The sequence below is a fragment of the Oncorhynchus keta genome, chromosome 12 (genome assembly GCF_023373465.1).
Source record: "Oncorhynchus keta strain PuntledgeMale-10-30-2019 chromosome 12, Oket_V2, whole genome shotgun sequence".
Lineage (NCBI taxonomy): Eukaryota > Metazoa > Chordata > Actinopteri > Salmoniformes > Salmonidae > Oncorhynchus > Oncorhynchus keta.
The window spans coordinates 21,068,287-21,090,701 of record NC_068432.1 but is presented as its reverse complement, the minus strand read 5'-3'; the positions used below and the strand labels follow the sequence as shown (position 1 = coordinate 21,090,701).

Below are 22,415 nucleotides of genomic sequence, written 5' to 3'. Positions count from 1 at the left end.
TAAAACACTTGAGATTTTAAGTAATTTAGGCTATGCGTATTAATAGCCTAGGCTACAGTTGAGTGTTGGTAACTGCAATTAATTTGGTCTGATGTGAGAGCAACATACAGTCAGTCATCAGGGGCAATAATTGAATTGTGACTGAAAAGCTGTATTGCATTGAAAAGGAGTTTGCATTTTTCCCCAAAGTGCACTTATCAGGACCCAAGAGTCAACTCTGTATTAAAACAGTTTGAATCAAATTGGGATTCCATGGTGCAAATCACTCCTCTCCCAGTAGACTATTTGCATGAACTGTAGCCATACGAATATATAGGCCTACCCGGGAGTTCATAAAAGACCGAGAACAATAATACCAGGACATGTCTATGTGCGTTTGTAAAGTCGGTAAACTGCTCATATGGCCTAGATACTTTTACAGATACGTCTTTTACTGTTGTAACCATTTTCATATCGATAAGGTTTAACCAAATTCGGTTGTGTAGGTGCTTTGGACAGGTCCAAGGAATTAATCTCCTAACATACAAAAGGCTTTTGTATTTTCTTTCTTTCTTTTTTTCTTGCCTGAGTGACTGTTCCAAAAGCCAACCGAAACGTCAGCAAAATTGGCTTACTTCCGATAGCAGACTGGAGAAGGAGGGCTTTTCTCCATGAAAAGTTTTGACTTCTTTGGTAGGAAGGGGTTGGGGGTTGCGCTTGTCGGCTCTCAGATGCATACACTGCTACTGCGACTTTGCGGTTCGGGGCTGTTCCTTTATGCATTCCCTTCATAGCGCAGTCAAGTGGAAAAAAGATTCTTAAACTTTTTCATTAGATTAAATATGAAATGGGAACAGAAGCATACGCTTTATTATGTGGAAAAGAGCAAACAGCATGCTATTCGAAGGAAACTCGTGAAGTAACATGGATTAGTCATATCAGAATTGTTTGAGGAATTTTGCACGGTATCCGATCTGTATCAAATCTATGGAAATAGCCGAGCAGGGACGTCGAGAACGGAGCAGAAGTCGTTTCTACGTGAACTTTAATTGAAAGGTAAACACGACTACATAACGGAATATTGTTTGCCATAACTTGTAAAAGTGTATGATATATGCTATTGGTTGGTTACTCTACCAGAAATATATTTGTGTAGTTTATGAAATGGAACAAAACATTAGCCCAATATACGTTTGTAGACACTTCGGTGGCATAACAGTGGTATTACAGTGGAACAGTGTTCAATGATGCTCATGTTTGGACTCACCTATGTACTGGCACTGAAAGGGTTGGCCATGTTTCCTCTTTCTTTCTCTGGCTTCATTACTTGTGTATGAGTGACATTTGTTTTTCTTAATTCTATAACTCAAAAATAAACCATGACCTGTGAATGTATTAAAATATTTCATAAAAACCATAATCCGTAAAATATTACAAATTAAACCATACATCTATGATCTGTAAATATATTCAACATGTCTAACAGATAAAGCTACAATTTGAACAAATGTAGAACAATTTGTGAGCCAATGTTCAGAAATCCCTAACATTTACAGCTGTGGAATGCTCATTTGCGCATCCAAAAGGTGCTTGTGGATCTGTGTTCTGTTTACATAATTTAGTTTTTTTTTCCTGCATGTCGATGTATTACAATCCACAAATGTTACTTCATATGAGTCGGCTATCTCCAATAATTGGGATAATCTTTGTTACTTGATGCGCGGAGTGCCGACAGATCACGTCTGTGTCCTTAGAACGCTTTCTAGCTAGAAGAGAAAATTACTTCATGAAATGTGAGTATAACGTTTATTTACTAAACAAATTATGTTAATGTTTAGAAACTGACTTTCATATGAATGTTAAATTCGACCATTGGGGCATGCAACGCCGAGTGTGTGCTTTGGACACTAACGTTACTGATAGCTAACAGGTAACTCATGAGAAGGGTGCAATTGCTGCCCACAAATCGGGGCATTCCTGCATGTGCAGGAACCCCTCTTTACACTTGGTAAATGTCTTTAGGACAAGCGGGGGTGCTCCAGTACAGTAGGTGGCGGTAATGCAGAATAATTTTGGATGCCAGCCGCCGATAAACCTGACAGAAGAAGGGGTGGGGGAATAGCTGTACACTGGTAGACCATGCCCTTTTCCCACAGTTCTATTAACGACGGTGAGGGCAGGTGTTCGGCAGGCGGGAGTGAATGACACTGTTCTAGCTTAGCCAGCTAGTCCTAAGGAGGACTCCGCTACACGGGAGGTGGGGGCGGCACACTGTGTTGCCCCAGCCTCCCACCTGCTGTGCTAGCGGGAGGCAGGGATGAACGGTCGACGGTGTCCTTCACCCTAGCAAGCAAGCACATAGTGTCACTAACTCGCAAGCTAGCACCCCGGAAGGCGGTGGCGACCGGTAGACAGTGTCCTTTGCCCGCAGCTTTCGGACACGCCCTGAATTGCGGACTGTAGTTGCACACTTCGATCTTATCAGCTGTTTAGCCGAACAACCAAAGTTAAACTTAGTTGTTAATTCAGGAATGTGTCAATTGTAAAGAACCGCTCAGTTTTGAAATCCTGAATTGGTGATGTTGCAAATGATATTTTTCAATCCATTTTCTTTTCAGGGACTAAACAGGGCAATTGATGCTTTGGCAGGACTAATCACTCTTTCCCAACTGGTGTGGAGTTAAGAAATTATAACTCTCTGATTAAAAACGTTAGAAAATCAGCTAGCTATTTTTTGCTCCATGTAAGCTTGCTTGCTAGCTAGCCAAGTCAGTTGTTGTTCATCCTTACCTACTATTTATTAATATGCATTCCGTGTCTGACTACGGTCAGTTCAATCCCTCTCTGTATTGTGTTGCACCGTTGAGGGGCTGGGCAATGTTACCAGTTGAATAAAAGGCAAAGTTATTATACTCGTACTGTAAAGACTATTATCAGTAAAAATGATTAACCTGACGATAATAACGTGAGGGTTTAATTGTGTAACAACGCACAGGCCATTATGATTCAATGTAATCTGATCATTTTTGTGAACATGTTTTGAAGTATGAAGTGACCCATTTAAATGTAAACCTATTACAACTTGATCACACTTGTGAATATGTAAAACTGCATAATGATGGCACATGGAAGTGCAGAAACAATATATGCACTGATTGACATACCCTGTCATCCATTCAGACACAGGGAAGGAGTTAACAAGTCATCAGGAACAAAAACCGTGTGCTTTTGGCTTGGGTTCCAGCATGTGGTCCTCTTGCCTCCATTTATTGAGTGACTCCTGTTTATAAGCTTGACCAAAAAGCTTAATAACATGCTATGTCAAATGTTTTGTGTAACAAGTGGTGTGTGCTGCTCAACTCAGTATTGTTATTCATTTTTTACAGAGCTGTCCATTCTGAGTCAACCTAGAACCATGACCCCTCTTTGCCTGTTCTACCACTGACCAGCTGCTTTTGGATTCTACTGCAACTCTCCACTAGTCAAGTTCTCGTTTTTTCCAGGCCCTTTGTGAGTTGTTTGATCTGACTGCTGACTCGTCCAAGGACCTACAGCAGTGTTTCCCAAACTCGGTCCTGGGGACCCCAAGGGGTGGACTTGGGGGGTTGCCCTAGCACCACTACACAGCTGATTCAAATTATAAAGCTTGGATTATTTGAATCAGCTGTGTAATGAAGTTTTTTTTAAACTATGCGCATCCCTTGTGGTCCCCAGATTGAAATGATGACCTAAGGAATGTAGTAAAATGTTTCAGCATATACTCTACCGTTCAAAAGTTTGGGGTCACTTAGAAATGTCCTTGTTTTTAAAAGAAAAGCACTTTTTTTGTCCATTAAAATAACATCAACTTTGATCACAAATAGATTGTAGACATTGTTAATGTTGTAAATTACTATTGTAGGTGGAAAAGGATGGTTTTTAATGGAATATCTACATAGGCGTGCAGAGGCCCATTATCAGCAACCATCACTCCTGTGTTCCAATGGCACTTTATGTTAGCTAATCCAAGTTTAATTGATCATTAGAAAACCCTTTTGCAACTATGTTAGCGCAGCTGAAAAATGTTGTGCTGATTGAAAAAAGCAATAAAACTGGCCTTTAGTCTAGTTGAGTATCTGGATCATCAGCATTTGTGGGTTCGTTTACAGGCTCAAAATGGCCAGAAACAAAGACCTTTCTTCTGAAACTTGTCAAGCTATTTCATGCGAGAAATTGCCAAAAAATGGAAGATCTCGTACAACGCTGTGTACTACTCCCTTCACAGAACAGGGCAAACTGGCTCTAACCAGAATAGAAAGAGTGGAGGCCCCGGTGCACACCTGCACAAGAGGACAAGTACATTAGAGTGTCTAGTTTGAGAAAGATGTCTCAGGAAGTCCTCAACTGGCAGCTTCATTAAATAGTACCCGCAAAACACCAGTCTCAACGTCAACAGTGAAGAGGCGACTCTGGGATGCTGGCCTTCAAGGTAGGAGTTCCTCTGTCCAGTGTCTGTTCTTTTGCCTAATCTTTTCTTTTTATTGGCCAGTCTAAGATGTTTTTTTTCTTTGCAACTCTGCCTAGGAAGCCAGCATCCTGGAGTCGCCACTTCACTGTTTTTGTAATTTTTTATTTCACCTTGATTTAACCAGGTAGGCTCGGTGAGAACAAGTTCTCATTCACACCTGCAACCTGGCCAAGATGAAGCAATGCAGTGTGACACAAAACAACAGAGTTACACATGGAATAAACAAACATACAGTCAATAGAAAAAGTATATATACAGTGTGTGCAAATGAGGTAGGATAAGGGCAATAAATAGGCCATAGAGGTGAAATAATTACAAAATAACAATTAAACACTGGAGTGATAGATGTGCAGAAGATGAGTGTGCAAGTAGATATACTGGGGTGCAAAGGAGAAAAATAAATAACAGTTTGGGGAGGAGGTAGTTGGATGACCTATGTACAGGTGCAGTGATCTGTGAGCTGCTCTGACAGCTGGTGCTTAAAGTTAGTGAGGGAGATCTGAGTCTCCAGCTTCAGTGAATTTTGCAGTTCGTTCCAGTCATTGGCAGTGGAGAACTGGAAGGAAAGGCGGCCAAAGAGAAATTGGCTTTGGGGGTGACAAGTGAAATATACCTGCTGGAGGGCATGTTACGGGGTGGATGCTGCTATGGTGACCAGTGAGCTAAGATAAGGCGGGGCTTTACCTAGCAAAGACTTAGATGACCAGTTGGTTTGGCGACGAATATGAGGCGAGGGCCAGCCAACGGCAGCATACAGGTCGCAAGGGTGGGTTGTATATGGGGCTTTTGTGACAAAACAGATGGCACTGTAATAGGCTACATCCAGTTTAATTTAATGTGGGTCTGGAAGGAGAGTTTATAGTCTAACCAGACACCTAGGTATTTGTAGATGTCCACATATTCTAAGTCAGAACCGTCCAGAGTAGTGATAATGGACGGGTGGGCAGGTGTGGGCAGTGATCGGTTGAAGAGCATGCATTTACTTGCATTTAAGAGAAGTTGGAGGCACGGAAGGAGAGATGTTTTGCATTGAAGCTCATCTGGAGGTTAGTTATCACAGTGTCCAAAGAAGGGCCAGAAGTTTACAGAATGATGTCGTCTGCGTAGAGGTGGATCAGAGAATCAACAGCAGCAAGAGCGACATCATTGATGTATAAAGAGAAACGAGTTGGCCTGAGAATTGAACCCTGTGGCACCCCCATAGAGTCTGCCAGAGGACCAGACAACAGGCCCTCTGATTTGACACACTGAACTCTGTCTGAGAAGTACTTGGTGAACCAGGCGAGGTAGTCATTTGAGAAACCAAGGCTGTCGAGTCTGCCGATAAGAATGTGGTGATTGACAGAGTAGAAAGCCTTGGCCAGGTCGACGAATACAGCTGCACAGTATTGTCTCTTATTGATGGCGGTTATGATATCATTTAGGACAATGAGCGTGGCTGAGGTGCACCCATGACCAGCTCGGAAACCAGACTGCATAGCGGAGAAGGTATGGTGGGATTCGAAATGGTCGGTGTTCTCTTTGTTAACTTGGCTTTCGAAGACCTTAGAAAGGCAAGGTAGGATAGATGTAGGTCTGTAGCAGTTTGGGTTTAGAGTGTCTCCCCCTTTGAAGAGGGGGATGACCACGGCAGCTTTCCAATCTTTGAGTATCTCAGACGATACGAAAGAGAGGTTGAACAGGCTAGTAATAGGGGTTGCAACAATTTCAGTTTATCATTTTAGAAAGAGCGGGTCCAGATTGTCTAGCCCGGCTGATTTGTAGGGGTCCAGATTTTGCAGCTCTTTCAGAACATCCAGCTATCTGGATTTGGGTGAAGGGGAGATGGGGAGACTTGGGCAAGTTGCTGTGGGGGGGTGCAGGGCTGTTGACTGGGGTAGCCAGGTGGAAAGCATGGCCAGCCTTAGAAAAATGCTTGTTGACATTTTCAATTATCGTGGATTTATCGGTGGTGACAGTGTTTCCTAGCCTCAGTGCAGTGGGCAGCTGGGAGGAGGTGCTCTTATTCTCCGTGGACTTTAGTGTCCCAGGTCTTTTTGGAGTTTGTGCTTCAGGATGCAAATTTCTGTTTGAAAAAGCTAGCCTTTGCTTTTCTTACTGCCTGTGTATATTGGACTAGGAACTGAAAGGTTGCAAGATCAAATCCCTGAGCTGACTAGGTAAAAATCTCTTGCTCTGCTCCTGAACAAGGCAGTTAACCCGCTGTTTCTAGGCCGTCATTGAAAATAACAATTTGTTCTTAACTGACTTGCCTAGTTAAATAAAGGTCCAAATAAATAAAGTAAAATCTTGGTTCCTGACTTCCCTGAAATATTGCATATCGCGGGGGCTATTCGATGCTAATGCGGTACGCCACATGATGTTTTTGTTCTGGTCAAGGGCAGTCAGGTCTGGAGTGAACCAAGGGCTATATCTGTTCCTGGTTTTACATTTTTTTGAATGGGCATGCTTATTTAAGATGGTGTGGAAAGCACTTTTAAAGAATAACCAGGCATCCTCTACTGACGGAAGGAAGTCGATATCCTTCCAGGATACCCTGGCCAGGTCAATGAGAAAGGCCTGCTCGCTGAAGTGCTTTAGGGAGAGTTTGACAGTGATGAGGGGTGGTCGTTTGACCGCAGACCCATTACGGACACAGGCAATGTGGCAGTGCTCGCTGAGATCCTGGTTGAAGACAGCAGAGGTGTATTTGGAGGGCAGGTTGGTTAGGATGATATCTATGAGGGTGCCTGTGTTTACAGATTTGGGTTTGTACCTGGTAAGGTCATTGATAATGTGTGAGATTAGGGGCATCTAGCTTAGATTGTAGGATGGCCGGGATGTTAAGCATGTCCCAGTTTATGTCACCTAACCGCACGAGCTCTGAAGATAGATGGGGGGCAATCAATTCACATATGGTGCCCAGGGCACAGCTGGGGGCAGAAGGTGGTCTATAGCAAGCGGCAACGGTGAGAGACTTGTTTCTGGAAAGGTGGATTTTTAAAAGTAGAAGCTCAAATTGTTTGTGCACAGACCTGGATAGTAAGACAGAACTCTGCAGGCTTTCTCTGCAGTAGACTGCAACTCCGCCTCCTTTGGCAGTTCAATCTTGTCGGAAAATGTTATAGTTAGGGATGGAAATGGAAAAATCGGAGTGGAGCTAGGCACTGCAGGGCCTGGATTAACCTCTACATCTCCAGAGGAACAGAGGAGGAGTAGGATAAGTGTACGCCTAAATAATATAAGAACTGGTCGTCTAGTACGTTCGGAACTGAGTGTTAAAGGAGCAGGTTTCTGGGCATGGTAGAATAGATTCAAGGCATAATGTACGGACAAAGGTATGGTAGGATGTGAATACAGTGGAGGTTAACTTATGTATTAAGTGACGATGAGAGAGCTATTGTCTCTAGAAACATAATTTAAACCAGGTGAGGTCGCCGCATGTGTGGGAGGTGGAACTAAAGGGTTAGCTAAGGCGTATTGTGCAGGGCAAGAGGCTCTACAGTGAAATAAGGCAATAATCACTAACCAAAACAGCAATGGACAAGGCATATTGACATTAGGGAGAAGCATGCGTAGCCGAGTGATCATAGGGGTCCAGTGAGTAGCTCGGCGGGCTGGAGACGCGACGATTCAGACAGCTAGCGAGCTGAGGCTAGCAGAAGGGCCTTAAAGGGACGTCGCGACTGAAGAAGTCAGTTGTAGCCCCCTCGTGCTGTTTCGTCAGTAGTCCAGTCGTGATGGATCAGCAGGGCTCCGTGTGGTAAAGGGTCCAGGCCAATTGGCAAAATAGGTATAGTGGCCAAAGAATTTGTCCGATGGGTCTCTTCAGTTAACAGTCCGGTATGCTCTAGACAGCTAGCGGGCTGCGGCTAACAGGCTAGCAGACATTCAGGGGACATCGTGATGGAGGAGCCACTTGGGGAAAAAAACCTCGGGAAGATTACGTCCAGGCTAATTGGTTCTTTCTTCAGGACAGATACGTTGGCCAGGACTGGCCACTGATAGCAGCTAGCGAGCTGCGATGATCCAGGTGAAATGGTTCAGAGCTTGCGGTAGGAATTCGGAGATGTGGAGAAAAATAAGTCCAATGTGCTCTGGTTTGAGTCGCGCTGTGCAGCCTGGCAAGAGTTTTCCGGGCTAAAGGTTAGCTGATGACCGCTAGCATTGGCTAGCTGACTACAAGCTAGTAGCTAGTTAGTTGGCTAACTTCTGTTGGGGTTTCCGGTTCAAAAGACAGAAAATAGCAGATCCATACCACATTGGGTGAGGCGGATTGCAGGAGATTGTCGAATTTGAGGTAAGAATTTTTTTTTTTTTATCTATGCGAAGAAAAAAGATATATACACAGGACATGATGAGGACAAAGACATCTGACTGCTACGCCATCTTGGATCTTTGCAATGATCAATTAGCCTTTTAAAATGATAAACTTGGATTAGCTAACACAGCGTGCCATTGGAACATACAAGTAATGGTTGCTGATAATGGGCCTCTGTATGCCTATGTAGATATTCCATATCTGCTGAGGAGAGCTGGCGGTTTAGGGTTGGACTGGCAGCTGTTCCTCATGAACCTGGAGAGGCTGAGAACAGAATATCTCTCAGACTTTTACTGTTGATGTTGAGACTGGTGTTTTGCGGGTACTATTTAATGAAGCTGCCAGTTGAGGACGTGTGAGGCATCTTTCTCAAACTAGACACTAATGTACTTGTCCTCTTGCACAATTGTACACCGGGGCCTCCCACTCCTCTATCTATTCTGGTTTGCGCTGTTCTGTGAAGGGAGTAGTCCACAGCGTTGTACGAGATCTTCAATTTCTGGCATGGAATAGCCTTCATTTCTCAGTACAAGAATAGACTAACGAGTTTCAGAAGAAAGGTCTTTGTTTCTGGCCGTTTTGAGCCTGTAATCGAACCCACAAATGCTGATGCTCCAGATACTCAACTAGACTAAAGAAGGACGGTTTTATTGCTTCTTTCAATTAGCACAACATGTTCAGCTGTGCTAACATAATTGCAAAAGGGTTTTCTAATGATCAATTAGCCTTTTTAAAATGATAAACTTGGATTAGCTAACACAACGTGCCATTGGAACACAGGAGTGATGGTTGCTGTTAATGGGCCTATGTACATATTCCATAAAAAATCAGTTGTTTTCAGCTACAATAGTATTTACAACATTTAACAATGTCTACACTGTATTTCTGATAAATTTGATGTTATTTTAAGGAACAAAAAACGTAGCTTTTCTTTCAAAAACAAGGACATTTGTAAGTGACGTAAAAAAAAATAACGGTAGTGTAAATATTAGAGATGTTTTGCTCATTTTGTAAAGGGTGGGCACAGTCAGACAGGATGGATTCTCCACTGTCAAGACCAACCGATACAAACACTTCTTTACCCCTAACGGCCATTGCCATTTGAACACGGGGAATAGGAGGAGGTAGGCTAGTCTGTCTGATGAAGACGTGGGGTTGGGGAGGCTTGCTTTTTTTGTTATTTTCCTGTTTATACTGAATTTATCACTTAAACTATGCATTTCTTTAGTTGTTTTATTTTGAGTGGCAACCTACAGGTAATTTTTTTTAAAGTATAATTTGAAGTGGATGATGTACCTGTTGCATGCTCCAATAGACAAATTTAACATTCATATGAAAGTAATTAGTTAAATGTTAATATAATTTATTGAATGAATAAATAAATGTTATACTCATATTTCATGAAGTTGTTCTTTCTTCTTCTAGCGAGAAAGCATTCTCCTGAGAAGGACACAGCCGTGACACACAGATTATCCCAATGATTAGAGAAAGTCGACTCATCTGAAGCCACATTTGTGGATTACAATACATATTCCAAAAAAATAGCACAGAATACAGATCAACAAGCACTTTTTGAATGTGCAAATGCACATTCTACAGTTGTATATGTTAGGGAATTCAGAACATTTGCTCACTTTGTAGTTTTATTTGTGAGCTATGATGAATATATTTACAGATCATCCAATTATTTGTGACAGTGAATATTTGTGAAATATTTTTCACGGATTGTTGTATTTACTAAATATTTACAGATCTTAATTGTTTGAGTTATGTGGACTATATGCACGAATGGTGGTAGACACAATTACAGAATAAAGAAGCAAATCTCACTCCATAAATGTGATGTAGCGGATTGAGTTTATAATATTATTTTTCATGAAGGACATTGCCACTAAGTTACAGCATACAATGTTTCACGGTGCCCTATCCCAAGTTTCACAGTTACTGTAGTTACCCAATACATTACCCCACCCCCTTTGTCCCTTATCATATGTGTCATAAATCCTGTAATTGACTAATGCATGTATCATGCATTGTTGTGTCCTGTGCTCAGTCTTGAACCTTTTATTCCTTTAATTATGCATTTATTATACAGTAGTTGAGACCTAGACATGGGACCATTTCACTTTGCTTGTGAAGGTCCTCAAAAGGCTTTCCAACTTAATAACAACAGTCAGTCCTTCCATTCATGGCAGATAAATGAGCCTTATCCCCGTCTATTTTCACTCACATTCATCCTCTAGCCTTTGTGTGACAGTACCATTGGCAGCTCTGTGTGCCTGTGAGGAGACTTCTGTTCCATTATTAAACTGAATGCCTATGTATGTTATCCCCCTGTAGGTTCAATTAGTGTGGACAGATGTCCCCCTGCTCCTCAGGAATGTGGTAGGCTAGTAGTAGTCCTGGGGTTAGCTGGTGTGGCACACATGCTGTCCGACAAGGAACGGGCCTTGTTGGTGTAGTTTGAAAGAAAGGGTATGTAGACTAAACACGTTCAATAACTTGTATCACTATAGACTAAGAATGATTTACATGTAATGATCACGCATTGAAGTGTATATGAGTGTTATTTCTGTGTAACCACTGATACAAGGTAAATATGAGCTGGAGTTGGTGAGTTTCCCCATTCTCAAGGAGGTGTGGATTGTTCTGTTCAGTCTGCTCTGATTACACACTAGTTAGTCTAACTCTAATTGACCCTTATGTTCTTAATTTACACACTTGACACAGTGATGCCTCATGGAATGATCTTATTCTCATCGGATTTTTGAGGAAGGTGGATTTCATTCATTCATTTTATCTTATCAAATTCTGTGATACTAGGCCTACATCTGCCCAATTCATACCTAACCCATTTAAATATTTGTATATTACATGAAAGTGTGTGTGTGTTAGGATACATTCCAGAGGGAAAGCTAGGGTTATTCTCTTTGACCACAGTGATTTGGTTCCTTCCGTTTGACAGGATTCCAAGAAATGCTCAAATTACAAAGAACAATGACCTTCTCTGGTCTCTGACTGTTTGGATCTGAGCCAGTGTTGATTATCCCTCCCTTGTCCTGTCCCCTTCCTTCCTCTGTATGGTGGCCCTGCCTGGGCCAATGGGGAGCCAAGGAGCCGGAGGCCTTTGAGTCTTAGAGGTGGTGGTGAGTGTCTGCCAGAGCAGTGCCTAGCACCATTGACTCACAGCACTGGAATGTCTCTGACTGTTCCACTCACTCTGCCTCGCTCTCTCATTATCTCTCCTATCTCGTTTTCTCTCGCTCATTTTCTCTGTAGTGCTCTTTCTCTGTATAGTTTGCTCCCTCAGCCTCCCCTTCTATGTCCGTCCCTCCTTAGCCGCTTGCTCTCAACCTCAGTACCACATTTTTCTCTCATTCTCTCTCCTGCCTTCCCTCCTTTCCCCTCTTTCTGTAGAGGAGGCCCGAAGTCATGTCTGCTGACTCAGCCTTGGAATAATCCAAATGCCTCTTGATTTCCCCTGCGCTCACGCGACATCCACAATGGGTGTAGATGATCCACAATCTGCTTAATAATAATCTTTTTAGTAATATCAGCACACTCATTAATTAATTAATGAAAAAAGCAACTTCAGTGAATTACTAACAGCCTCCGTGACACATTGCTCCCCTTCACACACACAACCTGTTAAAATCAACTCAATGGCCCACCAGTCCCCTTTGTCCCAATGGGTAGTGGGAGGCTGGGCAACGCAATGACTGGGACCAGAGGCCACAATGTACCTGCTAACTCCAGGGAGGGAAGAGACATCTAGTACCACTCTGGAATGTGTCAGTGTGGGAGGCGGAGTCCTGGAACTCATGGAAGGTGGTGGTGTGGGGGGGTGCAGAAGGCGTGGCCAGATACTGACTCATTTACAGACACACAACACCCCGGACCCATCATTCACTAGGTGCCCAGGTGGATGTGTTACTCAGTACAGTATCAGTGTTTTGGGCACAACCATTCCAGCACTTCCCAGCTGTGATCTCCTGGTCCGGCTCCACTTCCAGATGGAGTTTGTTTTGGACACAGGAGCATTTCTGTCAAGGGCTCACTCACAAATCCCGATGAAGTTCTAATCGGTGGTAGTGTAATTCTACTGGGACAGAGTAGGACGGAAGTCTGAGTCTGCCACTGCTGTCAGTCTCGTGATCGACTGTTGAGTTGTAGACCTGGCATTATAAACCCAGATAGTTGATTTTCTTCACACTGTTGATCCAGAAACATGGAAAGGGTTGAGCTGAAAGGGGAGGGGGTTGAGGGGGAAAGAAAGGTAGAGCCAGGGAGTAGGAGGCGAGGAGAGGGTAAAGAAGATGGGAGAGGGTGATTTTCCTTAACTGTTGAGGAAGACCAAATCATTCCACAGCCAGTGTGACAGAGAGAAAAAGCGATTTTATCTCTGCAGCACATGCTTCCCATCAAGTAAGAGTGTGTGTGTGTGTGTGTGTGTGTGTGTGCGTGTGCGCGTGGTAAGAGGTTTAGGGAGTTGTATATGAGTGGTTAGGGGGGGGTTTGGTGTCTGAAAGGTTGGCTCTGTATCAGGAACATTTGTATGTGTTGCGGAGAGAATTAAACCACATTACAGAGATTTTGATTGAGTTGGAAAAAGAGAGTGATGGAGAGAATGAAGGAGAGAGGCTCCAGAGAGGAAGCATGTCAGCGTTGTCAAAATGGCTGCTGCTGGGTTTGGTCCGTTTATGATGATTCTCATTTAGGAAGAGGGCCAAAGATCTTCAACTCATCAAATAAAATCACTTTACCCATGTCAGCACCTCTCCCCAAACCCTTCCCGACCAACCAGAACTAGAGTTTTTATCCATTCAAATGTAGGTTTATTGAATTCCTTCTCCCCAACAAAGGACTTTCAAAAAAACTGTGAACCGAAATGAGCAATTCCACGGTAACAGAATGACGTTGAGACATCCGATTTTCCACTTTAAACCATTTCAAATCAAACTTTGTCACATGCGCCAAATACAAGTGTAGACCTTACTGTGAAATGCTTACTTACAAGCCCTTAACCAACAGTGCAGTTCAAGAAGAGTTAAGAAAATATTTAACAAATAAACTAAAGTAAAAAATAATAAAGTAACACAATAACAACATTAATGAGGCCATATACAGGGGGTACCGAGTCAGTGTGCGGGGGTATAGGTTAGTACATGTCGGTAGGGGTGAAGTTACTATGCATAGATAATAAACAGCAAGTAGCAGCAGTGTACAAAACAAGGGGGGTCAATGTAATAGGTGGCCATTTGGCTTGGGGGTGGTAGCTGTTAAGGAGCCTTTTGGTCCTAGACATGGAGCTCCGGTACCGCTTGCCGTGAGGTAGCAGAGAACCAGTCTATGACTTGGGTGACTGGAGTCTGACAATTTTATTTCCTCTGACACCACCTATTATATAACGCCTATTATATAGGTCCTGAATCGCAGGGAGTTTGGCCCTAATGATGTACTGGGCTATACAAACTACCCTCTGTAGCGCCTTACGGTCAGATGCCAAGCAGTTTCAATACATGCTCTCGATGGTGCAGCTGTAGAACTTTTTGAGGATCTGGGGACCCATGCCAAATATTTTCACTCTCCTGAGGGGGAAAAGGTTTTGTTGTGCCCTCTTCATGACTGTCTTGGTGTTTGGACCAGGATAGTTCATTGGTAATGTGGACACCAAGGAACTTAAAACTCTCGACCCGCTCTACTACAGCCCCATTGATGTTACTGGGGGCCTGTTCAGCCCGCCTTTTCCTATAGTCCAAGATCAGCTCCATTGTCTTGCTCACCTTGAGGGAGAGGTTGTTGTCCCCCACACGGCCGTGTCTCAGACCCACACGGCCGTGTCTCATCGTTGTCGGTCCTCAGGCCTACCACTGTTGTGTCATCAGCAAACTTAATGATGGTGTTGGAGTCGTGTTTGGCCATGCAGTTATGGATGAACAGGGAGTACAGGAGGGGACTAAGTACACACCTCTGAGGGGCCCCAGTGTTGAGGATCAGCGTGGCAGACGTGTTGTTGCCTACCTTTACCACCTGGGGGCGGCTCGTCAGGAAGTCCAGGATCCAGTTGCAGAGGGAGGTGTTTAGTCCCAGGGTCCTTAGCTGTGATGAGCTTCGTGGGAACTATGGTGTTGAACGCTGAGCTGTGGTCAATGAATAGCATTCTCACATAGGTGTTATTTTTGTTCAGGTGGGGAACTATACAACTATATTCAGAAGGAATACTTTTAACAATTCCTCTGAACATTTTCCAAAAACACATTTACTCAGATATATAATTTGGTAGTTGAATGATGGTAAAAAAAAATTTTTATGGCACCACATTTTCCAAAAACTCTTAAATATCTGTCCCCGATTAAGATTCAAAGATTTCTGCAGAAAGAGTGGGGTGACAGCATAATTATGAATGTCATTCTCTTCATGGTTATCTATCCTGAATAGGTACACAAAAGTAGAAAAATGTAATCTCGTCTTTTGCATGTTTGGTTATTATTCTACACGGGCTATTATTCTAATGAATAATAAGACCAAACCAAACTGTAACAATCATAGACATCAAGTTTGGACATTACAGTAGAGTTCAGTATAGTACAGTACAACATCGTAAATTATACTTGTGTGCTCTACTGTACTAAACTCTACTTTTCTTTACTGTACTGTGTCGTCCAAACTTGTGAAAGAGGTTTCTGATTGGTGTAGATTTGGACTTACCAAATTTCAACAACTTTTCAACGTCAATAGACGTTCGGTGTCAGTCGGTGCTCAGTGGGTGAGAGGGCTGGTTACAGTAAATGGAACGAGAGGGGGCCTCATGGGAGGGAGGGATTGTTTTCACACTCTTGCTTTGACCACCACGCGACAGAAAGAACAGTTATGAGCTGAACATAAGTGTGCTAATGGAGTGTAAGTATGCTAAGGGAGGACAGTAAGGTGATCCAACTGGTTTGTGACTACTATGAATTCTCATTGTAGCCAATTCAGTTGCAGTATTTCTGTAACAGTTTTTTTTTGGTATTTTATGTTACCGATTTGGTAACAGAATGCCAAAGTCCTATGTAATGTGCAAACATTTCTAAAAACCTGTTTTTGCATTGTTATTGTGGGGTATAGTGTGTAGATTGATGGGGGGGGGGGAATAATTGAATACATTTTCGAATAAGGCTGTAACATGTGGAAAAAGCTAAGGGATCCGGATACTTTCCAAATGCATTGTATATGCTTTCATTTCTCAAATATAGACTTCGCTTTCATTTGACACCACATTTGATGTGTTCCTATGAACTTTACATGTTAGTGCTCATGGAAATTCCCATATGACTCTGATATCTAGGTCAAATTGAATTAGTTGAATACTCTGGTGTGGGGCTGCTGTTTTTGAAAGGCAAAGTGAAGGGCGTTGATTGACAGATTGCAGTATTGTGACAGAGGTCACAACAATGGCCGCCAGTGTCCTCACTGAAGCTGAAGTAGTGTGGGCCCTGTGGAGGATTCTGCTTTCTCTCTGTCCACCCCCTTCCCATGTTTCATGGAACATGATCCAGCTCCTCATAATAAGGCCAGCCATGGAGCGACTGATGGGGGAGGGAGGTGGAGAGAACGGGGGGGAGAAGGGGTTATGGAAAGAGGTAAAGGGAGAGAGCGAAAGAGAGCGTACAGATATGTCTGTGTGTGTCAGATTTTCTTGGCCTGTTTCTGTCTTCCCCAGTTGTGCTGCGGTGGGAGAATCTCCCAGGCCAGAGCCCAGTGTAAAGGATGCCAAGGGAGAGTAGGCTTCATACTCTCTACCGCCAGGGGAGGAAGAGGGGTGGCCATTCCAGATTGGAATGTTGCATTTCCTGCTTGGTTCCTGCCATGTTTCAGTTTTCCCTTGTTACCCCAATATCTCTCTCTTTCTGTCTCTCTCTCTCTGTCTCTCTCTCTCTGTCTCACTCTCTCTTTCTGTCTCACTCTCTCTCTGTCTCACTCTCTCTCTGTCTCACTCTCTCTCTGTCTCACTCTCTCTCTGTCTCTCTGTCTCTCTCTGTCTCACTCTCTCTCTGTCTCTCTGTCTCTCTCTGTCTCACTCTCTCTCTGTCTCTCTGTCTCTCTCTCTGTCTCTCTGTCTCTCTCTGTCTCTCTCTCTCTCTGTCTCACTCTGTCTCTCTGTCTCTGTCTCCGTCTCTCTCCGTCTCTCTCTGTCTCACTCTCTGTCTCCGTCTCTCTCTGTCTCCGTCTCTCTCTGTCTCCGTCTCTCTCTGTCTCCGTCTCTCTCTGTCTCACTCTCTCTCTGTCTCACTCTCTCTCTGTCTCACTCTCTCTCTGTCTCTCTGTCTCTCTCTCTCTCTGTCTCTCTGTCTCACTCTCTCTCTGTCTCACTCTCTCTCTGTCTCTCTGTCTCTCTCTCTCTCTGTCTTGCTCTCTCTGTCTCTCTCTCTCTCTGTCTCTCTCTCTCTCTCTCTCTCTCTGTCTCTCTGTCTCTCTGTCTCTCTGTCTCTCTGTCTCACTCTCTCTCTCTCTCTCTCTCTCTCTGTCTCTCTCTCTCTCTGTCTCTCTGTCCCTCTCTCTCTCTGTCTCTCTGTCTCACTCTCTCTCTCTCTCTCTCTCTCTCTCTCTCTCTCTCTCTGTCTCTCTGTCTCTCTGTCTCTCTCTCTCTCTGTCTCTCTCTCTCTCTCTCTCTCTCTCTGTCTCTCTGTCTCTCTCTCTCTCTGTCTCTCTGTCCCTCTCTCTCTCTGTCTCTCTGTCTCACTCTCTCTCTCTCTCTGTCTCTCTGTCCCTCTCTCTCTCTGTCTCTCTCTCTCTGTCTTGCTCTCTCTCTGTCTTGCTCTCTCTCTGTCTCTCTCTCTCTCTCTCTCTCTCTCTCTCTCTCTCTCTCTCTCTCTCTCTCTCTCTCTCTCTCTCTCTCTCTCTCTCTCTCCCAAATATCCTCTTTCACTCCCCTCATGCCTTTTCTTGTGACCTTCCCTATATATTTCTCTGCTCCAGCCCACTTTTCTCCATCACCCTTCTACCTCCCTCCCTCCCTCCCTCTCCTCTCCTGTCTCTCCCATAACAATATTGTCAGTGTTATCTTGTCCTACATTAAGTTGAGAGAAAAGCTGAATGTGGACGAGCTCTCTGGAGTTCATTAAACCACTGGAAGCCTTCCACTAATGTTCCGCTCTTACATAAACACTGCCGAGAAAGATGACCGTTTGTGTGTGTGTGAGTGAAGGGGGGCAGTATGCTTTAGCTACAGGGTTCTTTGGGGTTAGTTAGTTGCCTCTCTCTCCCCCAGTCCGTTTGTATGTCAGAAGGGGGTTGCCATATTGGGATCAAAAACCCACATATTCCCTGGGGCTAAGTGTGCGACTATACAGTGTTTGTTACTGTGCAGTGGACAGAAGGCAGATGCAGGACAAAGACAGTCATCTCCTTCAGTCCTTTCTCTCTACGTAGGCAGAGCAAATTGTGGATCTGAAGCAGATGGGGACTAGGACACTGTTCTCTGCCCTCTACAGCTGCATGTGTGTATGGGCCGTGTGGGAGTACCTTCTGAGAAAACATGACTGGGACTCTTGTGAGACACAGGGAAGTATGGTTGAGTGTTTGCGTAGTATCCTAGTTTCCCAGCTCCTAGCCCTGGGCAGACCAGGGTTCAAATACTATTAGAATTATTTGTAAATACTTTGGCTGGTTGATTGCACTTGCCTGTTGCAGTGAAACTAATGGAAAAGTCCTAAAGGTGCAAATCCTGCTAGCATGGCAGTCCAGGCAGGCTAACGCAAATGCCAAAAGTTTTTGAAAGATTTCAAGTAGTATTTGAACCCAGGTCTGCCCCTAGCTCTATTCCTGGTCTGAAAAGAGTGTAAATCATCTTCATCTTACCTACTGCTCCTGTTCATGATTCCCCTGGGGAAAGCTAAGTCTGTGTTCATGATTCCCCTGGGGAAAACTAAGTGTGTGTGTTTGTACTTAGTGATGGGTGTGTCCTTGGTGGGGGCGTGTGTCCGTGGTGGGGGCCTGTGTCCGTGGTGGGGGCCTGTGTCCGTGGTGGGGGCCTGTGTCCGTGGTGGGGGCCTGTGTCCGTGGTGGGGGCCTGTGTCCGTGGTGGGGGCCTGTGTCCGTGGTGGGGGCCTGTGTCCGTGGTGGGGCCTGTGTCCGTGGTGGGGGCGTGTGTCCGTGGTGGGGGCGTGTGTCCGTGGTGGGGGCGTGTGTCCGTGGTGGGGCCTGTGTCCGTGGTGGGGGCCTGTGTCCGTGGTGGGGGCCTGTGTCCGTGGTGGGGGCCTGTGTCCCTGGTGGGGGCCTGTGTCCGTGGTGGGGGCCTGTGTCCGTGGTGGGGGCGTGTGTCCGTGGTGGGGGCCTGTGTCCGTGGTGGGGGCCTGTGTCCGTGGTGGGGGCCTGTGTCCCTGGTGGGGGCCTGTGTCCCTGGTGGGGGCCTGTGTCCGTGGTGGGGGCCTGTGTCCGTGGTGGGGGCGTGTGTCCGTGGTGGGGGCGTGTGTCCGTGGTGGGGGCCTGTGTCCGTGGTGGGGGCCTGTGTCCGTGGTGGGGGCCTGTGTCCGTGGTGGGGGCGTGTGTCCGTGGTGGGGCATGTGAGGTGTTCCCAGGACCCCTGTATGTGTAACCTGCACTATCTCTCCTGAGGGAAAAACGACTGGTGTGTACAATGTGTTCTCTGGAGACGGCAGGATACGCACAGTGTGTGCGTGTGGTGCACTTTCAGGACCAAGTGTGTGTATCCTGCAGTATGTCTACTGAGGGGAAACCTGCAGTGTCTCACACTGATGAGGTCAAGCATCAATCTTACTGTCAGAGGCCATTTCTCTCTTTGTCTCCCTCCATCTATCCCACTCTAGTTCTCTCTCCTTTTCCTTCCTGTCTTCCTTGTTTCAGGTTTTATTAGTCATATGTACAGGATACACATGGTATACACCGTCCAATGAAATGCTTACTTTCCCGTGGCAACACCCCTCTTTCCTTTTCCATTCTCTCTCCCTTCCCCCTTCTCTCTCCCACTGCTACTCATCCCGCTCTGCATTCCTGGTGTATTAGCAGAATAAACAGGCTGTGTGTGTGGGGGCGCTGGGAAACTTGCGCATTGAAGGCAAATATTTACATAAGACAGTGCAACCTCAGGCTCCATTTAAAATATGAAAGGGCATTTCATAATAGGCATAACGAGCTACTAGTGTATATCAGTGCATCTCAAAGCTCCCGGTTAATCGCTGGCTGACACTAGGAGCAGAGGTTGAAACAGTGTCTTCCCTCTACACAGGTCTTGGATCAGGCTAAAGGCTGAATACCTCTCACTCAGATGAGATATGTTTCTGGTCATAAGCCTGTAGGTTTTAGAACGTGGCTGGCTATCAATGATTGATGCCATCTTAATTCAGTGGAGCTCTGAGAGAGGGAAATCTGTTGTCTTACTGTCTCCCTTTAACTCTCTTACTCACTCTCTCTTTCCCACTCATACTCTTTTTCTCTGTCTCTCCTCCTCCTCTTCCCTCTCTCCTCCTCTTCTCTCTCTCTTTTCTCTTCTCTCTCTCTCTCTCTTCCTTCCTTTAGGGTTTTTGTAGAGAGACTGACTAACTCTTGCACAGCTTTCCCAGCCATTCTATCTGTGTAGGCCTGTCTGACTCACTGATCTGGGGCCAGCGGGAGTTTACAACTGTGCCCATCCACTCACACTCCCATCAGTCTCCACCTGATTCCAGACCTGCCTGCCAGGGTTGACTTTGGCTCCCCCAGCCTGGCTACTGATGAAAGACAAGGAGAGAAGTTAACGAGAGTTTAGACAGACACACACCTTACACAGCACACAGGTGGTCAGGACCCTCATCAGGGATCAAAGGACCTGAATCAGCTTAATTTGGACAAATCTTCTCCCTTTCTCCTGTGATGTTGAGTTCAATGAGTCCATGTTATTTAGCCGACCTGAGTCACCCTTAGTTTGTTTTGGTCCAAAACCCATTATCATCTGTTAGTGATTGTCCCTCAATGGGTTTCATAATGTTTTGGTGTCACATCTGAATCACCTGCCTATTACTCAACTCTCTTACCTCTCTGGCCTGACTCATTTTTATCTTCCTTAACCCTTATATTGTACCTGTCTGTTAGTCTGCCCCCCCATCTCTCTCATATCTCTTACCTCTATCTCTCTCTCCTGACTCACCTGTTTGTCTGTCCCTCCATTGGTACGACAGGTGAGGGCTGGCCCTCTAAAGAGGAAGTGTGTGTGTGGTGAAGCAGCAGGTGGCTGGCGGGTTAATGGTATAATGGCAAACGGTGTAAAGGAACGGTTACACCAGAGCGCAGGTATGAGGGTGTGACGAGATCCTGGAGGTCCTCCAGATTCACCTGTCCTCCTAGTCCAAGCCCCACCTGCTGGAAAGTGGGAGGGAGGGAAGAAGAGAGGTGTGCCGTGCCGTGGTAGCTCTTTGCAGAACAAAGGTATGAGCTGAGAGCAGTGTGTGATACTGAGTGCGTTAGCTGCTTCGTGGGAAAGATTGACTTGGATTGAATACAGTAGGCTGGATCTCTTGGCGTTATTTTGGTTCTGTGGAATATCTCACAAAATTCCATTGTAGCCTACTGCTCCCTTGGTATGTGATCCTTTATAATACTTTGTGTGAATTTGCAGTTAAGATCCATCATGACAGTGGTATTTCAAACAAGGTGGATGGATGTGAGACATGAACTTGAATGTTATTTCTCAAATGGTGACAGTGGAATTTCAAACAGTGTGCGTGTTGAGGTGAATGTCATGCTGTGCTCTGTCTGTGCTGCTGAGACCCAGGCCAGACCCAGGCCAGACCCAGGCCAGACCCAGGCCAGACCCAGGCTAGCTCAGGGATGTGTAAAGGTACGCCAGGCTCCTGACTCTCTGTAGGTGTTGTTTTTCAGTCACGACTGACTCACACACCATGGCCAACACTTAAACTGTCAGCAAGGTGTGTGTGTGTGGCTGACATGACACACAGAGGTCAAAGCCAATGGGAACACTGACAGGGAGACCTATCTGAGGAACGACCGGAATGCCAGATTCCCTGAATCCACTGCGGCCAGCTCTGGCTACGGAATAAACTGTTTATCTGAAACCGTCAAGGAACTTACAGTTTGAGCGCCAGCAAACGATGGGAGAGGGGGTTGAAGGGACCATCTGGAAGTCATTATTCAGAGGGGAGGGTGATTAGTCCCTGTTGTGATACTGATTGTCTTTCTCATCATACTGTCCTATCGTGTGTGTGTGTGTGTGTACTCTTACATTTGTTTTTACATGTATGTACGTGTGTCTGCAAGTGGATGTACGTGTCTTGGGTGTGTGTGTTTTGAGAAACCAAATCTGGCTTTATCAGCACTGATTGCTCTCGCTGTGTTAGAGGAAGGGAAGTGCATGTACGTGTGCATGTGTGGGTTATGGCTGCCAGGTCTGTAGGACCCATTTCTGTTGAGAGTTTGACTGTCTCTCCGGGATTTCAACCACTTCCGAACGCCTGCTGACAAAGAGCCTAGGGAAGAACATTTCAGTGGACTTTCTCTTTCAAAATTGTTTTTACGAATACTTGAACTTGTTTTAGCTGTAACTGTCTCTCACAATGTTAGTAACTTCCCCGCGAAAGATTGTGTCCAGAGAATCACCTCTGGTTCACACAGAGATGGGAGTTGTCTTGTTTTGTC

At 45.1% G+C, this 22,415-nt stretch overlaps 1 protein-coding gene and 1 long non-coding RNA gene across 2 annotated transcripts in view; both read left to right on the top strand.

Moving 5' to 3' along the window:
- LOC118391115 (angiomotin) overlaps nt 1–22,415 on the top strand; it is a 51,768-nt gene that overhangs the window by 5,050 nt on the left and 24,303 nt on the right.
- Nucleotides 396–10,182, top strand: LOC127906296 (uncharacterized). Its single transcript, XR_008060816.1, has 2 exons — nt 396–1,035; nt 3,366–10,182. It is a non-coding gene; the product is annotated as an uncharacterized LOC127906296 (long non-coding RNA).